Here is a 16,129-nt window from a genome sequence, read left to right as displayed (position 1 = left end):
TTGTCACTCTACTAAAAAAAATAATTATTGCAATTGTTGATCTTTTAAAATGTTCTTAAAAGAGGCCCAGCATACTTAAATCTCTGCTAAAGGAACCAGAAATCAAATGAAGTTAATAATGATACCTTAAAGGCATCTATTTTTCCTCCGTGTGTACATGGCAAAGAATTGGATTGAGAGATGGATTCTGCTAAAAATATCCTTACACAGAGTGAGCCCAATTCCTACAGAATCAGTTCACCCATCCTTTTAAAATCCCCCTCTGTAAAACCTGCAGGAAGCACAAGCAAAAGAGAAGCTGAGGAGGGAAATACTAAAGCCTTGAGAAACAGCTGTATCGTGTTCTGGTGTGAGGACACCGTTGGTTTGAAGGCACAGGGGCTGGGCTGAACTTGCTGACAGCACTGGCATCCTGAAACTGCTCTGGGCATCATCAGTGGGGCTGCTGCACGTCAGGAGTTGCGTGTATGGAGCTGAAGTTTCTGAGCCCATCAGCTCAGAAGAGGTTCCCTAGAACTGACACAGTGAAATGATGAGACTGCAAATAAGACAAAGCACATTCCTGGCCAGCTTCTAAGCCCTCCTCCTGGGGAGGCCAGACCCCTTTTGCCAGGGACCTGATGAAAAGGCTGAGCTTTTTGAAGTGCTCCTGTGGAGCTGTCTGTGTAACCCAGGAGTGGCTCTTCAAACCCTTCTGCACGAGGCAGCTGCATTAGGAAGGGAATCAATACCATCCCTCTGCTGTCTCAGGAGACTGGGTTTCCATGAGACATGAACACTGAAACCCAAATGCTCTTTTAAATTCCATGTTTTTAAGGATGTCATTCCTAACCAGCTTTGCAGAAAGAGTTCACTGTACAGCTGGGGAAGGGCTGAAGTGCTGTGGGAAAGGACTCAGGTTCCAGAGCTGGTGCAGGACTGTCTGCCGTGGGTGCCCCTTCCCCCGCTGCACCCACGTAATGTGGGAGGGTGGGCAGGGGCCGCTTCAGCACACGCTTGCTGTGCCAGCCGAGCCCCCGGCCCAAAGCATCTCCCCCGCGCCCGTGCCGCCGGTTTCCCCGGTCCCGGGTCAGGAGCGAGCGGGTAGTAACTCCCCGCCGAGGTGCGGCGCTTGGTCAGCTCTGCCCGGGGCTGGCCGGGCGCTGCCGCACGGGCCTCGCTCGCGTCCCGCCGTTGCCACGGGAACGTTTGTGTCCGGTGCTTCATTGCCAGCGGCAGCAGCCCGGCTGGTGGCCGCGCTCCAGCGTGTGAGTGTCCCTGCGGGCCCCCGGGAGCGGGAGGGGGGGGATAGCGGTGCCCAACGCCGTGTTTTTGGGGCGGGGGCCGCATTCCGGAGGTGCGGCCTCGGGAGGGGCGGGGGCGGGCGGAGCGCCGGGGCTGGGGGCTGGAGCGGTTCGGGTGCCTGGCACAGCGTGCCCGGGGTGGGGGTGTGGGGTGTGAGCTGGGTCCCGCCCGAACTGTGTCAGGCCCTGGTGCTCACCCTGCTGCCGGGGAGGCTTCCCTGCAAGGAGGCGCTGTGTTTGGGAGGGAGGGAGGGCGGGATTTCAGGGGAGGGGCTGCCTAAGGAGCCAAGGGGGGGCTCTGGTGCCGGGCTAGAGGAGGCGGCAGCATTTTGTGTCGGGGCCTGTCCCCTCCAGCTGTCCCGCTGTGCTCCCCATCAGAGCAGACTTCCCAGGCCAAGGTCTGCCCCGCCATGGGATGCAGCTGTGGCCGCATCCAGGCCCTGGAGCAGGAGTGGAGGGGATGGAGGCTGATAGCAGAGCTCTGTGGGTGACAGCAGTGGTCAGGATGTGGACACAGCACAGCTGTGCACGGTGAATTGATGCCACAGAAGCTGGGATGTGGTTCAGAAAGGGAGAGAGGATGGCTTTCAGGGGTGCTGGCAGTGCCCCATGTTCCAGCTTGGGTGTGTGGTTCAAGGGTAGATGACCAAATCCTTGTGTGGCAGCAGAGCCGTGGCTGCTGTGCACATGCCTGAAGCCCCTGGGCAGCGCGGACTTGTCACCTCGTGCTTTTAGCTGCAGGCTGCTGTGGGTCCAAGCGTTTGCTTTGGGTAGGGTGAGATACTGCCCGTGGAAACAGCCTGATAGCCTGTGTCTGCCTATGAGTTCCATGAGCTTTGGCTCAGATCCTGACAGGATCCACTACAGAATGGCAGCGCTTCGCTAACGTGCTCCTCGGCCCGGCAGAGGCAGCTCTGACCCCGCTCAGGCCACTTGCTCCCGACCTGGGGACCCGGTAATAGTCCTTTTGGCTCCTGCTTTTCCACCCCGAGGTCTCTCTCTGTGTGGAAGCTCTGATGTGTTGCCAACCACAATGAAACGTGGTCCCGATGCAGGAAAAAGAGTAAATCGTGGGGGGAAGGGTTGATGCAAGTTGGGAAGCCCAAGATAGCAGAGATGAGGTGCTGGGGGAGGGAAAATAGTGCTCTAAGTGCTGACGGCAGGAGCTGTGGCTGTAAATTCACAGCACGTGGAGCTCTGGCAGGCCCTTGGAAGGGAGCCTGGTCCGCCTTGCCCACCTCACCGCCAGCTGAGAGCTTGAGTTTATGAAAAGCAGGAAGGGGAAGGTGTAACACGAGGCTCCTGTTAATTATCTCTGCCGTGGTGGAGCTTTTACAATAAATTGTGGGATGGCAGTACCGAAGTGATAAAAAGACAAGAGGGGCTGGAATATAAAGGTGCCAGGTGAGGCTTCCTGGGGAGCAAGGCTTGATTTAGAAAGCTCTCAGCCACTTAGTGGCGGGCTGGAGAGGCAATAGATTAGTCCTGGAAAATCTCCTTTCCTGGCTCCCGTGAGATGCTGTTTATATGGTAATTACAGCTAAGCAGGTGATTTCTAAGCAAGAAACGTGGTCCTGCTACTTAAGCCTGAACAGGGCAAGATGATTTAGGTGAAGAAAAGTGTTCAGGAGCATCCTGGTTCTCCCAGCAAAGTGTAATAGAAAGGCAAATGAACCGGTTACTCTGGAGAGAGGTGCCTTATAGCTGCTGAAGGAGGAGGATTTCCTGTGTATAGTGAAGCACGATTCAGCCACCTGTCCGCGCTCCTGCTAGAGGAGCTGCTTGCAGTGCACGGTGGGGCAGGCAGGAGGCACTTGAGGCTCTAACATCGCTCGGAGGGTGCTGGAGCTGGTGGGAAGCAGAACGTGGGGAGCGCCGAGTGTCAGAGCCTGTGGCTTGTGGTTTGCATGTGGGTGCCAGGCTGTGCGGAGAGCCGGGCCGGGGGTCAGGAGACGCCGGCAAGGCAGTGAGCTGGTTGAACTGGGCTCTGAGCTGTCACCAAGCGGCATCTCCCCCACGCCCGTGCCGCCGGTTTCCCCGGTGCCGGGTCAGGAGTGAGCGGGTAGTAACTCCCCGGCGAGGTGCGGCGCTGGGTCAGCTCTGCCCGGGGCTGTCCGGGCGCTGCCGCACGGGCCTCGCTCGCGTCCCGCCGTTGCCACGGGAACGTGTGTGTCCGGTGCTTCATTGCCAACGGCAGCAGCCCGGCTGGCAGCCACGCTCCGGCGTGTGAGTATCCCCACGCCCCCCGGGAGCGGGAGGGGGGAGATTCTGGTGCCAAGCCCGTGTTTTTGGGGCGGTGGCCGCGTTCCGGAGGTGCGGCCTCGAGAGGGGCGGGGGCGGGCGGAGCGCCGGGGCTGGGGGCGCTGACGGCAGGAGCTGTGGCTGTAAATTCACAGCACGTGGAGCTCTGGCAGGCCCTTGGAAGGGAGCCTGGTCCGCCTTGCCCGCCTCGCCGCCAGCTGAGAGCTTGAGTTTATGAAAAGCAGGAAGGGGAAGGTGTAACACGAGGCTCCTGTTAATTATCTCTGCCGTGGTGGAGCTTTTACAATAAATTGTGGGATGGCAGTACTGAAGTGATAAAAAGACGAGAGGGGCTGGAGTATAAAGGTGCCAGGTGAGGCTTCCTGGGGAGCAAGGCTTGATTTAGAAAGCTCTCAGCCACTTAGTGGTGGGCTGAAGGGGCAAGAGTTTAGTCCTGGGAATTCTGCTTCTCCTTTCCTGGCTCCCGTGAGATGCTGTTTATATGGTAATTGCAGCTAAGCAGGTGATTTCTAAGGAAGAAACGTGATCCTGCTACTTAAGCCTGAAGAGGGCAAGATGATTTAGGTGAAGAAAAGTGTTCAGGAGCATCCTGATTCTCCCTTTTAGCAGATCTCCTCTCTGGCTCTCCCAGCAAAGTGTAATAGAAAGGCAAATGAACCGGTTACTCTGGAGAGAGGTGCCTTATTGCTGCTGAAGGGGGAGCATTTAGTGTGTTCAGTGAAGCACGATTCAGCCACCCGTCTGCGCTCCTGCAAGAGGAGTTGCTTGCAGTGTACGGTGTGGCAGGCAGGAGGCACTTGAGGCTCTAACATCACTTGGAGGGAGCTGGAGCTGCTGGGAAGCAGAACGTGGGGAGCGCTGAGTGTCAGAGCCCGTTGCTTGTGGTTTGCATGTGGGTGCCAGGCTGTGCGGAGAGCCGGGCTGGGGGTCAGGAGATGCCGGCCAGGCAGCGAGCTGGTTGAACTGGGCTCTGAGCTGTCACCAAGCGGCATCTCCCCCGCCCCCGTGCCGCCGGTTTCCCCGGTCCCGGGTCAGGAGCGAGCGGGTAGTAACTCCCCGGCGAGGTGCGGCGCTGGGTCAGCTCTGCCCGGGGCTGTCCGGGCGCTGCCGCACGGGCCTCGCTCGCGTCCCGCCGTTGCCACGGGAACGTGTGTGTCCGGTGCTTCATTGCCAGCGGCAGCAGCCCGGCTGGCAGCCACGCTCCGGCGTGTGAGTGTCCCCAGCCCCCCCCGGGAGCGGGAGGGGGGGATAGCGGTGCCCAAGCCCGTGTTTTTGGGGCGGGGGCCGCGTTCCGGAGGTGCGGCCTCGGGAGGGGCGGGAGCGGGCGGAGCGCCGGGGCTGGGGGCTGGAGCGGTTCGGGTGCCTGGCACAGCGTGCCCGGTGGGGGGGTGTTGGGTGTGAGCTGCGTCCCACCCGAACTGTGTCAGGCCCTGGTGCTCACCCTCCTGCCGGGGAGGCTTCCCTGCAAGGAGGCGCTGTGTTTGGGAGGGAGGGAGGGCGGGATTTCAGGGGAGGGGCTGCCTAAGGAGCGAAGGGGGGGCTCTGGTGCCGGGCTAGAGGAGGCGGCAGCGTTTTGTGTCGGGGCCTGTCCCCTCCAGCTGTCCCGCTGTGCTCCCCATCAGAGCAGACTTCCCAGGCCAAGGTCTGCCCCCCCATGGGATGCAGCTGTGGCCGCATCCAGGCCCTGGGGCAGGAGTGGAGGGGATGGAGGCTGATAGCAGAGCTCTGTGGGTGACAGCAGTGGTCAGGATGTGGACACAGCACAGCTGTGCACGGTGAATTGATGCCGCAGAAGCTGGGATGTGGTTCAGAAAGGGAGAGAGGATGGCTTTTAGGGGTGCTGGCAGTGCCCCATGTTCCAGCTTGGGTGTGTGGTTCAAGGGTAGATGACCAAATCCTTGTGTGGCAGCAGAGCCGTGGCTGCTGTGCACATGCCTGAAGCCCCTGGGCAGCACGGACTTGTTCGCCTCGTGCTTTTAGCTGCAGGCTGCTGTGGGTCCAAGCGTTTGCTTTGGGTAGGGTATGATACTGCCCATGGAAACAGCCTGATAGCCTGTGTCTGCCTATGAGTTCCATGAGCTTTGGCTCAGATCTTGACAGGAGCCACTACAGAATGGCAGCGCTTCGCTGTGTGTGATGGAGATGGAGAGGTGGTTGTCAGGCTGGCGACTGGGCCATGGACCTAAAAGCCGGCCATGGAGCGGTCAACCCGCATTCCTTGTGGGGGGGGGTGCTGGAGAAGAACTGCTGTTAGGATCAAGTCTTTAGCAGCCCTGCCTGCACAGACGTGGTGTTCATGTTTGAGCTCATTGCTGTTGTTCCTTTAATGGCTTCATGGTTTTCTTTCTGCTGTTACAGCCTCGAATGCCTGTAGAGAGCCTCGAGTGTGAGTGTTAATAGGTGAAAATTAGGGCCCTTGTTCTCCCGGGAGAAATGCTCTTGGGGGCTGTGGGAATTTCATGCCTGGAAGGAGTCACATTTGCTGGATAATTTCTGTAGCTCAAACCAACCGACTGAGCCTGGAGACTCTAGTTCTTCATCAGAGCATTGAACTCTGTGCTGCGTTAGTTAGAAACACAGCAAAGCTCCTGGCACGGAGGGTGGGCGTTGGGCTGGCGAAGTGGGAAGGGATCTGGTCTGATCTTGTTCACGCTCGGGGCAGCCGCGGTCCCTGGGCTGGAGGTTGGTGTAATAACCCTGAGCAGGTGATAAGGTCGGGCACAAAGTCGCCTGGGGTCAGCTCCTCTTCCTGGATTTTCAAAGTCCCATTGTTGCTCCTTCCAGATTAGCTGAGACATGGCTACCAAAAACGTTCGTCGATCTAGTGAGCTTTCTACAATATTACAACGGAGAGTAGTAACAGCTCCAAAGAAGAAGTATGTAAATGTAAGTACCTGCTGTGGCCAGATAGGAGCTGTGGTAAGGCTGGAAACCTGCCCTGTGTCCCTCCTCTGCCTGCCCCTCCTGTTTAGCCACACTGTGAAGGTACACACCACCACCCCATCTCTTTGCTGCCATACTTGTGTTGGAGGTGGCCATCAAGGTGCAGTGGGAGATGGAATGTGGGCTGAAAGTCCAGAGTCTTGTCTGAATGTGCTGCTGGAACCCAGTTAATGGGATGTCCTGGGCAGTGCACTGGAGTAGCTGAAGCATTGGGGTGCTTCTACCCATCCTCTTGGTGAGGGCAGCAGTATCTTCTGTCACGGAAGCATCCTTGCAGGCGCTGCTCTGACCATCCCTGCCCTCCCAGCAGCTGGGGATGTGGTGGGGCTGCTCAGACTCTGCCTGAAGACTTGAGAGACGTGTCCAGTCCCAGCTAGAATGGGGTCCAAACCAGTTCTGTCATGAGTGTCATCCTGGGTTGAGCGCAGATCCAGCCCTTGAAGCAGCTGTGGAGTTGGGGCAGTTCCTCCTCCCCATCCATGAACGTGGGGCAGTTCCTCCTCCCCATCCATGAATGTGCCTTTTGCTGGCCAAGGCTCCCTTTACTGGAGATAACCTCATGGAGGAGGTATCTCTGTATGCTTCTGTGGAGAGGGCTGTGAGGCCAGAACAGAGAGAAAACAAGGGCTAATTAAAAAGATAACTAAAGCTTGGACCCAGCACAGCGCTACTTTTCTGCTCTCCTGCGATTCAGCCGGCAGTGACATCTCCACACGCCGGCTGGTTGTGAGCATTGTGCGAGGATGGAGTTAGGGGGTTTCTGATGACTCCTCCCCACTCCTTTCAAAGGTCACTGCCTGAATCCTGCAAAGCTAAAGGGGAAACAAATGCCCAAAGAGCAGAAATCCTCAAACGTGTCACATGAGAGGACGAAGGAGAAGCGCAGGGGACAGAGCCGCTTGGTTAGAGCGCGTGTTCCGCTCTCCATCATTCATTGACTGATGTTAAATATTTCAGCGGGGAACTTTGGGGACTTCTAGGACTGTCCTAGTGGCTGTGGTGACAAATGGTTTATCAGTGGTGCTTGAACAAGAAAAGCCTTTCTGAAGAGAGGTGTTTCTGCAGCTCTTGTTGGTGTTTTGTGTTTCAGGGGACACCCTCTGCCTTCCTGGAGATGTCTGTCCCCAAGGCAGAGAGGCTGGCCAGCACCCGGGAGATGAGGCGGCCCCGGATTCTGCCGCCTCTAGACACGAGTGAAATCTCCCGTCATGAGGTAGACCTTTTCCTGCCCTTTTCCTTGCCGTTTGATGTGATGTTTGAAGGAGGTGTGTGCTGGTGGCAGGCTTGCCCCCAGCTTCTCTAAATACCTCGGTGACAAGGTCCTGCTGTCCTTTGAAACGGCTGCTGCTGGTCGAGTTCCTTCTGTTGGGGAAAAGGGAAAACATATTTCCCCCCGGGACGATGTTGAAGCAACATCTGGTGCTAAGCCAGGATTAATAACCCCCGACCAAGTTCTGCTGGAGTTGAGTTGCTATCACCAAAGGGATGGTACTGGGGGAAGGCTGGGGTGGGACACAAGGGCAGGAGCTTGCCATTTTCCATCCTCCCTCTGAACTAACCTCCTGCTTCCTTGCTTGGTGTAGTCACAGCAAACCCTCAGGGCCGTGACACCCTCAGCAGTGGCAGAGTCGACCTTGGAAGGCCGTAGACCCTGTGGTACCTGCTCAGGGCTTAATGAAGCCGATTTGTTAATGCTTTGGCTTGGAAGGAGGAGCGTGAGCCTTCAGAAGGGTGTGAGGGCTGCAGGCTTCAGGGTCTTGCCAGGGAAGTCCCCCTGGGCAGAGTGGGGGGGATGTGTTTTATCTGGAGTAACACTTGCTTGGATGGGTGCTTAAAGCTGCTGCTTCTGCAGGACCACTGGGTATGACACCGCCCAGACAGGGGGTTACTGGGGGGGACAGTGAGAGACCCTTAAGGAACGGGTGAGGGATTGCCTGGGACAGCACGGGAGGTTGGGAACGTGTCAGATGAGTGCAGGCAGAACTGGCAGTGAGCTGCAGCTACCAGCTGCAGTGTCACCATGGTGTCTGGGGGCAAGTGGGAGACCTGCCTCTGTCTTTCGGGTGGGCACAGTGCAGCTGGAAGAGGGGAGACAAGGCTGGGGAGGACTTATCTCTGAGGAATGCCTCTGCTCCCTGAGGGTTTGCGGCTGGTGCCTGTTGTCAGCCATGCTTCTGCAGCAGGATTAAATAACACTGCACTAGCAGAATAGGGTAAAGAATCTGTTTAAAGCTCATGGGAGAAGGAAATACCCAGTGGAGTCTTGCTCAAGGTGCTCAGTAATGCTGAGAACGAAGCAGAACCTCGTCACCACCCAGCGCTCGCAACACTTGGCTCTTCTCTAGCTGCTGTGTTGCTTTCCTTTCGGCCTTACCTCCTCCGGTGCTGCTGTTCTCGCTGGTTTCTAGGCTCTGCATCGAAGATGATGTTTGGGGATGTGTGGGACACAGAGTAAAGATCATCCCAGAATTGTTTCCTGCGGTGTCTCGTGTAAATTCTCAGGTTTCCCTTGCTCTGTGGGTGCTGGTGGCTCTCACAGAGCGTGCTCTGGAGCTGTGTGACCACACCAGCCACAGGGTTCTGCTGCAGATCAGCACTGCCTTGCGTTTTAGAGAAGGAAACCTGGAGAAAGACCCAAAAGAGCTTCTTAGCTTGAGCCTGTTCAGCGTGGGGCTCTCATCTGTGAATCTTTGTCCCAGCCCCTGAATCTCTCTCTCCTCTCTTTCATCTCCAGTCCTCAGCAGTGGACGTGGACCAGAGCTTAATTCGGCCTTTCCCATCAGAGGTGGTGTTTAAGAACTACACCCCCCATGAGGTCTGCAAAGCGACGCTGGTTCTGAGGAACTGTGACAAGGTGAGCGCTGGGACACGGAGCTTTAGGACTGTGCTGGAAGATACCAGTGTAATTCCTGTGGTGTACAGCAGAGCGGGTTAGGCAGCACACCCAGAATCAGATGTCTCACCACCTTGGTTTTACAAGATGGTGGAAACCTTCCCATTCCTCCCCAGAGTCTGATGGGACCTGACTCAAAGGAGCTTTCCTAGTCAGCATCCTTCCTCTTGGGAGCTCCAGACTGGTGGCTGTATGGTCCTTACCTTGCAGACCTCAGGGTGGACAATGTCCTGGTGGGTCCTTGGTTACCCTTGGTTTCTGTCTGGGCACCTCCACCTCTTGTAGCCTGTTTGGCTGCCTCTGTGCAGCTTGCTGTCAAAGCGCAGGGGCTGAGGCTTCTCTGCTTGATGCCTGAATAAGTTACAGTTAGCAGCGTTAGCACTCCAGGAAAGGGGCTTTGAAACAGCAGCAGAAAGCCACTGGCTTAGCAGAAGCAGTGGGAGACCTTTAGGTGCTGCTTGAAGCTCCTGCAAAGCTTAATTGGGTTCCGCTCGGGGTCTCCTCGGACGACGTGACGCTCTGCGTTCCCTTTGGAGAGCCCCAGCGCATCCAGAGTTAGGTGCTCCTGAAGGTCTCTGCCTTTCCTTGGATACAAACCCCAACCTGGCATCGGGGGGTGATTTCCCCAGGAAGTTGGGAAGGGAAAAGTGGAGAAGTGTAGGAGCTCAAGGTGCTTTGGAAAGGTGGTTAAGGAAGGATGTCAGCAGGGCACGGCCAAGGCTGCTCTTCTCGTGTTTCCACAAGTGCCAAGATGGCAGTTTCATGTCTTTCCCACAGGTTCCTCGGCTGGTGAAGGTCACTCTGGAGGACTCACCTTATTTCAAGTTGGTCAAGCCCAAGGGTGTGTCCTGCACTGTAGCAGTTGGACTGGCTTTGACCTACCGTGTCCTTTTTACCCCTGAGGAGAACAAGGTGAGACTGGAGGTCCCAGGAGGTTGGTGCCTTCAGGGGAACGTACAGGGCTAGGTTCAGAACAGGGCATCGGGTGGGGGTTTGGAGGAACTGTTGGTTTCACAGGGTTGTGCCGGATCTAGAACTGTGGGAAGTGTTTTTTTCCCATGGGGAAGGTCATAGGCTGTAGGCTCTTAGACAATTCAGACTGTTTTTATCCTTCAGTGTTGGCATGTTTAACGTCTGCTGACTTCAGAGACAAAAGAATCTACTTCTTGTGGTGGGTTGGCCGCTCAAGGTGTTGGTTTCTAGTATCTGCCCATTGCTGTGTAATTACAGGTTTGCTCCAGTAACTAGAAATACAAAAGTCTGTTTAAAAGCAGCCTGTTATTCAGAGGATCTGAGACAAGGACCTTTGAAACCTGGTGTCACCTTTGTGTGTGTCATGTTGGACACAGTAGTGAGACAGCTGAACATCACCTCTAAAGCTCCTCCAGTGCTCTAGGCTGTGGTCAGGCAGTCTGCAGCTACTCACAGCGTGGTACTTCTGTAGATGACAGAGACATCAGCCTGAAAGAGCGTGTGCAGGCAAGGTTAGGGCATCTAACTCCACCGTCCATCTGGAGATGGAGCTGTTCAACCTGGCAGTGAAATGATTTTGGTGGCTTAATTCACCTTCCTGCTGCTGCCCCCCAGCCGGCCGGGGGCGGGGGACAGGGCAATGGCTGTCTGGCTCCTTGCTGAAGCAGCCCAGGGCTGGGAATAACATGCTTGGCTCTGGTGGGGCTGTCCCCATGCCTCCCGCTTGAGGGCCTGAGAGCACCAGCTTCAGGAAGGCACCCAGTCACTTCTAGAAACTTCAGAGGCGTTAGCAAGGCATCGTCTGTGCCACAGTGTGCAGCAGAGAGAGCAGAGCTGTCCCCTGCCTCCCCCAGGGTTGGGCTGAGGTGAAAGGGAAGTCAGAGGTTAGATGTGCAGCGAGAGCTCTCAGGGCCTGGGAGGAGCTGGAAGAGGCTGCGCCGAGGGCAGGGCTGGAATTGTTGGTGCCCTTCAGTACCTGTCAGGAATCTCTCAGGAATAGCTTGGGTATGGAGCAGAGCCGGCTCGGCGCTGGGGAGGTGGATCAGCTTTCGGAGGGTGGGTGTCCCCAGCCTTGTCCTTGAGATGCTGTGGAAAGGGATGGGAAATCTCTGCCTCCCCTGATGTTAAAACAGTCATCTTGGTAAGGAGTTGTGAGGGCCTGGGACAGGCTGCCAGGGAGGGGCTTGAGTCACGGTCCCTGGGTGTGTTTGAAAAAAGGGCAGATCAGGTACTTAGGGATATGGTTTAGCACAGGACAGGAAGAGTTGGACTCGATGATCTTAAAGGTCTTCTCCAACCTTGTGATTCTGTGATTTCACCAATGGCTGGTGGACAAGTCCATCCAACAGTGTACCTGAGCATCCCCCACCAAGCTTCAAGTGGGGTCACTGGGATGGAGTTGGTGCCGCGGCATAACCGGGTGCGGAGCGGTGCTGGAAGCAGGTCCTTGATCTGCTGCAATCCCTTCCGTGGGATTACTCTGTTCTGGTGCTTCGGCATCAAGCTATCAGGTGACTTGGTCTGGTTCTGCCAGCTCACTGAGGAGGCAGCTGGATCAGCAGGGGGGTTTCCTCTCTGCAGGGTACCAGCCCTGTCCCAGTGGTGCTGCTGGAGGGAAAGGTCGTTACAGAAAGAAGTGCTGTTCCATTCCCAAAGGCTCCTGTTAGTGGTGGGAAGCAGCGGTTTTCCTTCCGCCGGGGACTGAACGTACCGTGATTTGTTCCTTCCCCTCAGGATTACTCCCACCAGATCACCTGTGTCACAAACAGGGGACAGTTCATTGTGCCGATCCGAGCTATTGGTGCCCGGGCGGTCCTGGACTTCCCCCTCCACCTGAACTTCTCCACCTGTCCAGTCAAGTACAGCAGCCAGAAGACTCTGCTGGTTCGTAATGTTGGTAACCGGGAGGCCCGCTACTCCATCAGCACTCAGAGGTAAGGGACCTCACTTCATTTGCCCAACAAAAGGTGTGTGTGGGGTTTTCTTCTAGAGCTCTAGAGCAGCAAGTTTCACTGCCAGGAGCTTGCTCTGACATGGGCTTCCCCCAGAGTCACAGTGTCCTTCAGGTGTCTCCAGGCACTCCAGCGTGGGGTCCTCCACAGCTATAGATGGGATCTCTGCTCCCTGCCATCCATGAGCTGCAGGGGGACAGCCTGCTTCAGCATGGTCTTCTCCACAGGCTGCAGGGGAATCTTTCTCTGTGGTGCCTGAAACACCTCATCATCCCTCCCTGCTCCTTCTTCCCTGGCCTTGGTGTCTGCACAGTTCCTCACATCTTCTCACTCCTGTCTCTGGGGGCAAAAAGCAGCTTCTTGGTGTTTTTTTTCCCTCTGTGATTCTGAGGCACTGTGACCATCCCTGATGGGCTTGGCCTTGGTCAGCAGCGACTCCAGACTTGAGCTGGCTGGTGTTTGCTCTGTGGGGCTTTAGAGAGCTTCTGGCTGCTTCTTGCAGAAGCCACCCCTGCAGATCTCCCCCTTCTCCACCAGAACCCAGCCATGCAAAGCCACAACACAGGTACAGGCACATGTGAGAGAGGAGGAGGACAGCAGTGGGGTAGAAGGGAATGAGAGATGCGTCTGAGCATGTAGAGGCCAGCTGATGGGCCTGTATCCTCTATGTTTTATCTGTGCAGGTTGAACTTCTGGTTTAGTTGATGCAACTTCTCTTTTCTGGCCTGAGCAAACTCAGGCTCTTGCCCATTCACAAACCAGCTCAGGTGCCACCGTTCCCCAATCTGCTGTCCTGCTTGTGCCACTTGTCTTTGCCTCCCCTCTCTGGGTTCCCTTCCCTGGCACCAAGCGTAGAACTTTCTGCTCTCCCCATTAGGGTGCTTTTGCAGCCCATCTCCCATCCTTAACTGTTCCTCACAGTACTGAGAGCTCAGCTCGTGCATCTGGTCACATCCTGGTGATGTTCCCTGCCCGGTCGTTTGTGCGAGGACTTGGCTGTTTTCTGTTCTGCTTTTTGCTCCAGAGAGGAGCTCGTAAGTGAATCTGTGGGGCCAATTCAGCATCTTCGATAGCTTCCAGAAAACGTGGTCGCATTTTGGCCATGATTTGACTGCTTTTTCATGAAAAAACCCAGCCAGCCACCTCAGCACTGCCCATGCTTCAGTGTGCTCTGTGCCTGCCCTCCCTGAGCAGGGCCGTGCCCAGCCCCTAACCGCAGCACTTGGGAATAAAAATTCCAAGAGGATAAATCCAGTAAGTCTCTTCCCATTGCTCTTGTGGTTCAGGCAGGAGAATGAGTTTCTTCTCCGTGACATTGGCAGAGAGAAATGTCATTCCAATAGGTTTAAGATGAAAATGGTGTCTGGGAGCAGACAAGGCGCAGCGCTGCCTTTTCCTGCGGCGATGGACGTTGTGCTCTGCCGTGCTCCAGGGACAGAGAGGGTCGGTCTGGGATTAGATGCCTCTAGGAGTGTCCCCACCCAGCTCGGAAAGCTCGGGAGATGATCCTCCAAGGCAGAGCGCTCAGGGATCCCCTGTGGTACCCATACACTACAGGGAGGTGTGGGGATGCACAAAGACCACCCGAGGTTCTGAAATTAGGGCTGAGGTGCAGGAAAAGGGGGGAAGGGAAGGTTGGGCTTGGGAGGTGCTGGGTGTACCTGGGATTTTTCAGTGCAGTCTGGGATGCTTTGTCCTGAGGGACTGGGTTTGCTGGGATGGTTATGCTGCTTGACTTTGGCTGTTCTACTGCTGCCAAAAAGTAGCATGTGCAAAGGTTAAGCCTTTGGGTTTGGTGGGGTTTTCCCTGCTGTAGGTCTGGGTGGACAGGGTGGGGCATTTCAGTCCCCAGTAACTTTGCTGTCTGCCTTGGGGCTGGAGGTAGCTTTTAATGCACTAGGTTCTCCCAAAGTCAACTGGTTTTATGATGCCAATTAAGGCAGCAGTAGACCAAAGAAAGCTTGGCTGTTAGAAGATGAAGGTAGCCCGGGACTCGCAGTATAGTGCAGCCTCCTTGCACGCTGCGTTTACTGAGCATGTGGGTGCAGGAGAGAAGCCACTGTGGTGCTTTGAGGGCCTGTGTCACAGCCTTGCCAGCTTCTGTCACTTGTCAGCTGCCTTTCTGCATTATGTCAGGAGTATGCTGGCCCTTGGTATCCTCGTGGGACATAACTTGAGCCCAACTCTGTCAAGATGGGGAAGCTTGACCCCTGGTGAGAGTAAGCAAGCCCTAAATAGCAAGGTAGATAATTATCAGAGTGCTTACAGGTCTAGTGTTGCTCTCTTGCTGAAGGGCCGTAATGGGCAAGATCTCAGCAGGTCCTGGTGTGAAGGGGACTCCTGGGTTGGTGTGCCTAGATGAGGGTATAGGAGCTGGGGACTGCAAGGTGCCGCTGGGAGATCAGGACCTGCAAAACTTCAGACATTGTGCAACAAAGCAAGCGGAGAGCTGGATGTAGTAAAAGCATGCCAGAAGAAAAGGAGCTATTAACCCCCCCTCCAAACCTTCTCTCCTGTCTTTCAGGAGTAGCAGGTTTCTAGGTGGCAGAAAAAACCCTGATTCCCAGGGACATCAGGGTCAAGCTGTGCATGCAAACACCTCTTACCAGCTCTGGGCTCTTCAAAACCCATTCTCTGATGGTATGGTCCGGACTGGAGCCTGGCTGCAGAATCTGGGGGGCATGAAGTCATTTCATACCCTCGGGTCTTCGGAGAGCGAGGGTCACCAGCTGTGTTTCTGACCCCCTGTGTTCTGGGTTGCTGCTGCCAGCTGCTTGTTTGCTCCTCACACAAGCGAGCTGCCGGGAACTAGACTGCAAAAGAGCCCCCAGAGCTCCCACCACAGTCCTGATGAGTGTGTGTGTCTCTGTTGCAGCCCTTTCTCTGTTGATCGCTCCATCGGTACACTCGGCATCGGTGAGGCCATGCAAGTAACAGTGGACTTCCACCCGCTGAAGACTGGCAATCATTCTGGTTCCCTGCTAGTTCACTATGACACAGGTGAGTGTCCTATCTGCAGGTCTGCGTCCTTCAAAGCAGAACAAGGCTGAACTTCCTTTGCAATCTACTTGGATTTGGTCCTGTAAGCGTAACGTGTGTGTGTGTGGGGGGAAGCTCTTGTCTGCATCGCATCCTGCCATGGGCTGTTGCTTTGCTCCTTCCTGTGCCACCTTCTTTTCTGGCCCACACCCTGCAGGCATCTTTGGGGGGGATCAGTGAGAGACTGGGAGAGACTTGACACTTGTGGTGGGCCTGGAGGAGACGCCGTGTGAGCTGTGGCTGAGGTGGGACTCCCCTGGGAATGAGGGGTAATAAAAGCTGTAGCCCTTTCTTCTGTGACCTGAGGCTCGCTGCGTTCTTCGTACTTCCATCGGCAAGTGAGAGGAGTAAAGAGTCCCCTTTGCTTTCTTCCAGGTGAAAACATGAAAACAAACCTTTATGGAGTGGCTGTAGACGTCAACATCCGGCTGGATGAGGAGCCTGTGAGCATTGAGAAGACCTACCTCACGCTGTCGAAGCGCAGATGCGTGGCCATCCACAACCGCAGTGACATCATCGCCCGCTTCCAGTGGAAGGCTTGTGGCACGCAGGAGGAGGAGGATCAGCGGGAGAGAAGGTCCGTTTCAAAGATGCCTTTGGTTAGGTACCCTGCCCAAGGGGAACGCTACCGTCTGGCCTCGAGGGGGGTTGGTGCTTTTAGGACAAGTCAGCCATCCACAGCATCAGGGTGGGTGTCCCTGGGCTTTAGGGTGATGGAGCTCGGTGCTTCCCATCCCAGTTCCATCCACCCTCTGGCTGAGGGTGATGTTTTGGGGAGGAAAGCT

General features: G+C 55.9%; 1 pseudogene across 1 annotated transcript in view; it reads left to right on the top strand.

Moving 5' to 3' along the window:
• The first annotated feature begins 7,602 nt into the window (after nucleotides 1-7,602).
• LOC311204748 (hydrocephalus-inducing protein homolog) overlaps nucleotides 7,603-16,129 on the top strand; it is a 69,478-nt pseudogene continuing 60,951 nt past the window's right edge. The window contains exons 1-6 of the transcript in view: nucleotides 7,603-7,701; nucleotides 9,223-9,342; nucleotides 10,159-10,293; nucleotides 12,088-12,287; nucleotides 15,181-15,305; nucleotides 15,720-15,907. The product of the transcript in view is annotated as a hydrocephalus-inducing protein homolog (transcript). The remainder of the gene's footprint in view (nucleotides 7,702-9,222; nucleotides 9,343-10,158; nucleotides 10,294-12,087; nucleotides 12,288-15,180; nucleotides 15,306-15,719; nucleotides 15,908-16,129) is intronic.

Source organism: Gallinula chloropus (genome assembly GCF_964237585.1).
Source record: "Gallinula chloropus genome assembly, contig: HAP1_SCAFFOLD_94, whole genome shotgun sequence".
Taxonomy (NCBI): Eukaryota; Metazoa; Chordata; class Aves; order Gruiformes; family Rallidae; genus Gallinula; species Gallinula chloropus.
The sequence above is the reverse complement of the archived record's forward strand: the minus strand, read 5'-3'. Positions and strand labels throughout refer to the sequence as shown.